The sequence below is a fragment of the Otolemur garnettii genome, unplaced genomic scaffold (assembly GCF_000181295.1).
Source record: "Otolemur garnettii isolate 467f Iridium unplaced genomic scaffold, OtoGar3 scaffold00096, whole genome shotgun sequence".
Taxonomy (NCBI): Eukaryota; Metazoa; Chordata; class Mammalia; order Primates; family Galagidae; genus Otolemur; species Otolemur garnettii.
Window position 1 is genome coordinate 6,250,577 of NW_003852491.1, and position 7,653 is coordinate 6,258,229.

A 7,653-nucleotide genomic window follows, 5' to 3' on the forward strand; every position below is an offset into this window, starting at 1 on the left:
CCACCTTAGGTGTATGTGGCTGGCGCCTTAGCCGCTTGAGCCACAGGCGCCGAGCCAGCAATTTTTTTAAATTCATTCACTCACCAATATTTGCTGAGCACCCACTCTATGTCAAGCTCTGTGCTGGGCCCTGGAGTAACAAAGACGAACAAGGAGCTCATAGTCTAGGGGGACAGACAAGAATCACTAAATGCATAAAAAGATCAGCATTACAAAGCCAATTCAACAGAGTTATGAAATGTAGGGGGGACAAGGGACAGAAAGTCACATGGAGTTGACAGTGAGGGCCCTCCAAGGAGGAGAAATTAGTGGGGATCCAGGTGACAGAAGGAAGAGAACAGGTAAGGACATGGGAGCAGAGCTCCGGGCAGTGGGAACAGCCAGTGAAAATGCCCAGAGGCATAAAGGAGTCCGGTGAGTTAAGGGTGGAGGGAAGAGGGGGCCCACGGGGCTGACTCAGGGAGCAAGTGGGAGGCAGATGGTTGGAACACTGCCAGCAGCCCCACATACATGAACGGGGGAAAAAACCCATCTTTATCAGCATGAGCTTTTTTTGTGAGTTCAAATGTATCATTGACCTTTTATGATAAAATAAATAAATCATAACAACAAATTGCCTTGTCCTAGAGAAAGGCTAAATCAACAGAAACCCCTTAAGGCCTCACTTTTGCCTTGATGCTGCCAGTGTCTGCTAAATTCCTACATTAGCGCCTCGGAGTGATTTACAAACTACCGCTCTTATTATTATTATTATTTTTTTTTTTTTTTACGGTTTTTGGACAGGGCTGGGTTTGAACCCCCCACCTCCGGCATATGGGGCCAGCGCCCTACTTCTTTGAGCCACAGGCACCGCCCACAAACCACTACTCTGATCGACTCCCATAACACCCACAGATAGGTGTACTGAGGCCCAGAGTGGGGAGAAGGCTCCAGACAAGGGGTTGGGGACAGAGCAGGACTTGGGCCTAGAGTGGGGGATGGAAGGGATGAGAGGAGGGTTCCATACCCATTACTTATGTGGAAGACGCCCTAACTGTGGGGCATTGAAGGGACCTGGGTCCCACTTCCCTTATGGGGAGCCCCCCACCCGTCCATCCTTCCACCCCCATCCCCGCTCCCAGGTAGCCTGGGTGTGGGTGTGGAACCTGGGCTGGGCCAAGAGCACAGTGCTGGTAACCAAAGAGGGAAGGACAGCTAAAGGAAACGCCTGTGACCTGATGGGCCGGACGGGGGTATCTGGGCAGGGCTGCTTCCTTCTGGTTTTCCGGGACTGCTTCCCCTCTCCCTTGATCCTCTGTGCCTGGCTACCCTTCCAGGCAATCTCTTTGGATCAAACCTCTCCAGATGGTTTCTGTTGCTTGCTACCAGAGATTGTAGAGGACCTGGAGGGTCTCCTAGCCTCCATCATCTTCACAATCATAACCGCAGCACCTGCAATGGCTGCTAGGATCCCAGCTCTGCCACTGACAAGCCATGTGGCCTCAGGCAGGTGATCCTGGACTCTGCTGGGCTGGAATTAGGACACAGTAGAGCCAGAAAAGGGTTCTTAGTCTTCACCTGGCTCTGGGTTTCCTAAAATGCAATTACTTTTTATTTGTTTGTTTGTTTTTGTTTTTGTTTTGAGACAGACTCTCAAGCTGTCACCCTGAGTAGAGTGCCATAGTGTCATAGCTCACAGCAACCTCCAACTCTTATGCTCAAGTGATCCTCTTGCCTCAATTTTTCTATTTTTAGTAGATGGGTTCTTGCTTTTTCTCAGTCTGGTCTCAAACCTGTGAGTTCAGGCAATCCACCTGCCTTGGCCTCCCAGAATGCTAGGATTATAGGCATGAGCTACTGCGCCCAGCCTGTTTATTTTTGAGACAGAGTCTTGCTCTGTTCCCTGGTGAAGTACAGTGGTTAGGACTACAGGCACACACAACCATGCTTGCTAATTTTCCTATTTTTAATAGACACGGGGTCTCATTCTTGCTCAGGCTGGTCTCAAACACCTGAGCACAAGTGATCCTCATTCCTCAGCCTCTCAGAGTGGCTAAAATTATAGGCATCAGCCACTGGGCCCCATCCTGCCATAAAATGCAATTCTTCTGAATCCACACTCACAATTTTTACCCAATTCCTCATACCCAATTTTCTTATTAGTTTTCTTTCTTTTTAAATGACTTCCTTTTAAAATAACTTTCTTTTTAAACTTAAATTCACTTCAAAGGCAACTACATGTCACACCTCTAAATGGAAAACTAGTGTTTTCTTGCCCTAAATAAAAAGAAACCTAAAAAGCAAATCCCACAAAAATCAAAAGAAATGATTAAATTCCATAGAGCTGCCTGCTCAGTGCACTGGGCTTCCTCTGCCTGGAAGGGATATTAGCACGTGTGTAAGAGTGTTAAATAGCTGCATCCCAAAGAGACTTTCTCTGCAGCCATAATCCAAATTGAGAAGGAAGTGACTCTCTCTACACAGGATTTAAGGGGAATTAACACTGCCTCTGTTTATTTTTATTTTATTTATTTTAGAGACAGAGTCTTAAATTGTTGCCCTTGGTAGAGTGCCGTGGCCTCACAGCTCACAGCTCACAGTAACCTCCAGCTCTTGGGCTTAGGCAATTCTCTTGCCTCAGCCTCCCAAGTTGCTAGGACTATAGGTGCCCCCTACAACACCTGGCTATTTTTTGTTGCAGTTTGGCCAGGGCCGGGTTCAAACCCACCACTGTCAGTATATGGGGCCGGCACCCTACACATTGAGCCACAGGTGCCGCCCAACACTGCCTCTGTTTAAAATGGACATGCATATGGCCCTGACTTCAGCATAAAACAGCCTAACTCATTCAGAGTCCTGTCATGTTGAGGGATCCTTGCTGCGTGACTTTGAGCAGGCCACTCAACCTCCCTGTGCTTCAGTTTCCCTATCTGTAAAATAGAGTTAATAACAGCATCCATCTCATAGGGCTGTTGTGAAGATTAAAGCAGTGAACATTAGAACAAGGTCCATCACAGAGTAAGAGCTGCTAAGCATCTGCTAAAAGAATAAGCCTACCATAGTTTGGATGGAACAACAGAGGCACAGGGAGAAGAGGGGATGGGCCAGCTGCCAGGCCAGAGCTCCCCTTAACCCCTCAACAGCTCTTGCTGGAACTTCAGACACCCCTGAAGGACACCATCCCTCTTGTCCTTCAGTCACCCAAGTCCTTAATCTGCTCAAGCTACTTGATTTGATTTTCACACATAGCCCCTCATCCCCTGAGGGAGGCAGGTTCATTAGACCCAGTTCACTGGAGGATAGAACTGAGGCCTACAGAGGTGACAGAACCCCTCTGTCTGTCTCTTTGTGGACCAGGGCCAGGAGGGAGATGCACATTCTGGGTTCCCGCCCCCACAACCCCCACCTACCCAGGCATTATCTCTAGGCAGCAGCAGCTCAGCCTCCCAGTATCTCTCTGATCCCCCAAATTTCCGGTTCCCCAAAGACAACTCAGGATGTGGGGAGGGAGGGGCAGGGAGAGGAGGAGGGAGACAGAGAGATCACAGAGAGAGACAGAGAGACAAGAGAAAGAGGGACAGGCAGAGTCACAGAGGCAGATGGGGAGGTAGCACTCCCAAGACAGAGTGAGAAACAGAAAGGCAGACAAGCCAAGGAAGAGAGAGAAACAGAGACAAAAACAGACCAGAGATGGAGAGAGACAAAGAGCCAGAAAGGGGAGGGGTGACCCCAGGACATACAGAGGTGGGGAGACTGACAACTAGGCAAATATGAAAGCCACAAGTGGGACAGAGAGAGAGGGGCTTGGGGCATGCGGTGTTGGGGGGGCCCAGAAACAGAAAGAAATTTGATGAACCCAAGAGCCAGATAGAAAAGGGTGACAAATGCTCAGAGGCCCGCCAGGTGCACAAGGAGGAAGGCAGATAGGGACGGAGCCCCCCAGCCATGCAGGCAGGAGGGCTCCCAGGGGGAGGAGGCCAGAGACCTCAGGTCATCTCTTTCTTGAGGATCTGGGGATCCTTCCTGCTCCCTCAAGCACACAGGTGCTCCAAGTGTCCACCTCACTGTGTCCTTGAAGACAGGACCCTGCTTAGGCCCACCCCTGGAGCCCCAGTGAGAAGTCCTGGGAGAGGGAGGTGGGCTCTGAGTGGCCTCACCTGCCCACCATGCTCAGGGACAGATATGGAGAGAGGGTCCTGAGGAGGGACATACTGATCCCCAGAAGAGGGACTTTGGCCAAAGCTTATCCTGGACTGCTCAGAGAGGAGGAGCCACTGCCCTGCTTGAGCAGGCCACCTGCATTCTCTGAGCCTCAGTCCCCTCATTTGTGAAAGGGTGATAATGAGAAGAACCCTCCCAAAGGTCACAGTAAGGACCAAGAGTATGTACAGCAGGCAGCACTGTGCATGGCAGATGGTAGGCGCCTGACGACGGGAACTTGTTGGTGAAGGCTGATGCTCCCACAGCATCCTGTCTAGATGAGTCAGGGCACTTTCATTTGCAAACGACAGGAACCTGGCTGAAGCTAGACCAAGCCAAAGAAGGGTGAGCATTAACTCAGAGTAGGGAACATATTCTTTTACTTTTAGGGACACCTTTTGGGGCTAAGAACCCCAGAATGAGAAGGTTTTAGAACTTAAGTCCAACATCCTCAAAGGTCCACAAAGTCCCACAGAGATCTAGCAGCTGAGTTGGAGTCTCCTGACTTATATTCCAGTGCCCCTGCTACCAGACGTGGTCCTCTTTTGGAATTATTGCTGGACACATCTGACACTAATAAAACCAAATATGTAAAACAAGAGTAAGGAAAGCCCAGAGATCTTCCTGGAGGCATTGAGGTGGTGTGTGGGTACAAGTGCATGAGAGAGACAGATCACATACTATAAGGTGAATCAGGCTGGGACAGTAAAACATGGAGAGAATGTTGTCCAGGTACCCATCAGGGGCATTCGGTGGAGGAGGAAATAACTCAGTCCAGAAGTTTCTTAGATTGGCCACCAGGGATTACATCATCAGCCCAGGATGGCCTGATTGTGATTTGATGGAAACCATAGAACCATAGTAGTCATGGTTATTATTTAGGAATATTTATCTGCAAATGACAGAAATTAACTCAAAGCGGCCTAAGGAGAGGAAGGGGTATTTGACTGTCTCATCTAGGAGTAATGGCTGCAAGCACACTGGATCCCAGGTGGGACCTGCCACTCAATTTTCTATTTCTGACTCTGCTGTTTTCCTCGGTGCCTTTGCTCTCAGGCAGGCTCTCTCCAGAGGGAAGCCTCAAAAGCTCCACCCCTCTGTCCTCCCAGCTTGGCAACTCTAGAGGATAAAGAACTTCTCAATTCCCCATTAAGAAGTTGGTCTTTCCATCAAAAGCCTCAGGAACATAGCTGATTGGTCTGGCTGGGGTCATGTGCCCCTGTATCAGCCAATGATAGCAGCCACAGGATTGGCTATCATGATTGGCTCACCCCGGGTCACATGCACGTCTAAGAAGCCAGTTCCACCTAAGCCACGTAAACATTTCTAGAAGGTAATCCAGATATAGTCATAGGAATGAATGCTGGGAGAGCAAAAACAAAAGACATCCTCTCTAGCTGTCAAAAGGGGTCTGCAAAATGCTAATAATAACATTTTTTTTAGAGTTTCTGTAGTCAAATAAATTTGGGAAATACCACGTTAGGCAAAGAGAAATAAAGACATTCATCACAGATTTTTCAGAGATGCAACCTTATTGTGCATTCTGACTCTGCAAGGGGTATTGTAGAGTATGCTGGTTTCCCCAGACTCTTCCCACTCAGAAACCTTTCTTTAAAGAAGGTTCTCACAGAGGCTGGGCGCAGTGGCTCGTACCTGTAATCCCAGCACTCTGGGAGGCCGAGGTGGGTAGATCGCCTGAGCTCACGAGCTTGAGACCAGCCTGAGCAAGAGCGAGACCTCATCTCTAAAAATAGCTGGGCGTTGTGGAGGGGCGCCATTAGTCACAGTTACTCGGGAGGCAGAGGCAAGAGAATCATTTGAGCCCAAGAATTTGAGGTTGCTGTGAGCTATGATGCCACAGCACTCTACCAACAAAGTGAAACTCTGTCTCCAAAAAGAAAAAGAGGATTCTCACAGGACTCAGATGTCACACATTTGGTGTAAAATGGCACTCACTATCACAAAGAGCCTGAGTACTGCAGCAGTCACTGTGGGTGCCTTGTCCACAGGCCTGTCCCTCAATGTTTCAGTTCCCCCTGGCCTGCCTCAGCTGCTGGCCACCAGAGCCCACTATGCCCATCTGCATAGTATGTCAAAAATTCTGGAGAATTCACCCCGCAGGAGCAGCCCTCAAGTAGTGACTTCTGGGATGGGGTGTATAAATATCCCAGCTCCCTCCATTAGGCAGGTTGGCCCCACCCTGGCTATGTGTGTTCCCTCCCAGCTCCAGGTGCCCACGTGGGACCAGGCTGCCTTCTCCTTCCTGTCTCACTTCCCTGCTCCCCAGCTAGTGTTTTCTGGGAACACCTCCCAAATAAACTACTATCACTAGAATCCTCATCTCAAGGTCTGCTTCTGGGAGAACCGAAATTCAGAGAGCTGGTATCTCTTTTTTTTAATTTTTTTGCAGTTTTTGCCCGGGGCCAGGTTTGAACCCACCACCTCCTGTATATGGGGCTGGTGCCCTACTCCTTTGAGCCACAGATGCCGCCCAGAGAGGTGGTATCTCTTAATAATTTTTATAAGCATCCATATGTCTCCTCAAGCAATTCCAGAAAAATGTTCTCTTTCTCACTTGTCGCTAAATCTACCTTTTCTAGAACACCAGAATTCAGGAAATATCTATTTCTGTTTTCCAGCTTCCATCTGTGGTTCAGCGACTGATGGAAGCAAAGCCACATCTCCTCTCTAAGTCCAAGACACACACAAAAGAAGCTGACAGTGCCTCAGGGAAGGTCCCCATCCTCATCCACCAAGGCAAAGACCTAGTCATCCTGGGCCCCTCCCCTGCCTCACAGCACACCATGGTTTCTTGGTTCTGCTTCTCAAACATCTCCTAATTCTCCCAGCCCTCTCCCTGGACCTGCCAATCCTTTGGTTGGCCTACCACTGTTTCTTTCCCTCATGGCTTCTCCAGTGGCCTCTTTACAGTCTCCCTATTTCTGGTCTAACAGACCAGGATCCACCCTCCACATTAGACAAGGCAGAGATGTTTTCTTTCATTTTTTTTTTTTTTAGAGACAGAATCTCACTTTGTCACCCTCGGTGGAGTGCCATGGCATAACAGCTCACAGCAACCCCCAGCTCCTGGGCAGCCTCCTAAGAAGGTGGGACTACAGGCGCCCACCACAACGCCCAGCTGTTTTTTTGTTGCAGTTTATCTGGGGTCAAGTTCGAACCTGCCACCCTCAGTATATGGGGCTGCGCCCTACTCACTGAGCCACAGGCGCTGTCCCAGAGATGTTTTCTAAAACACAAATCTGGGTTCTGGCATGGTGGCTTACACCTGTAATCCTAGCACTCTGTAAGGCCAAGGCAAGTGGATTGCCTGAGCTCACCAGTTCAAGACCAGCCCAAGCAAGAGTGAGACCCATCTCTAAAAAATAGCCAGGCATTGTGGCAGGCACCTCTAGTCCCAGCTACTTTGGAGGTTGAAGTAAGAGAATCTCTTGAGCCCAAGAGTTTGAGGTTGCT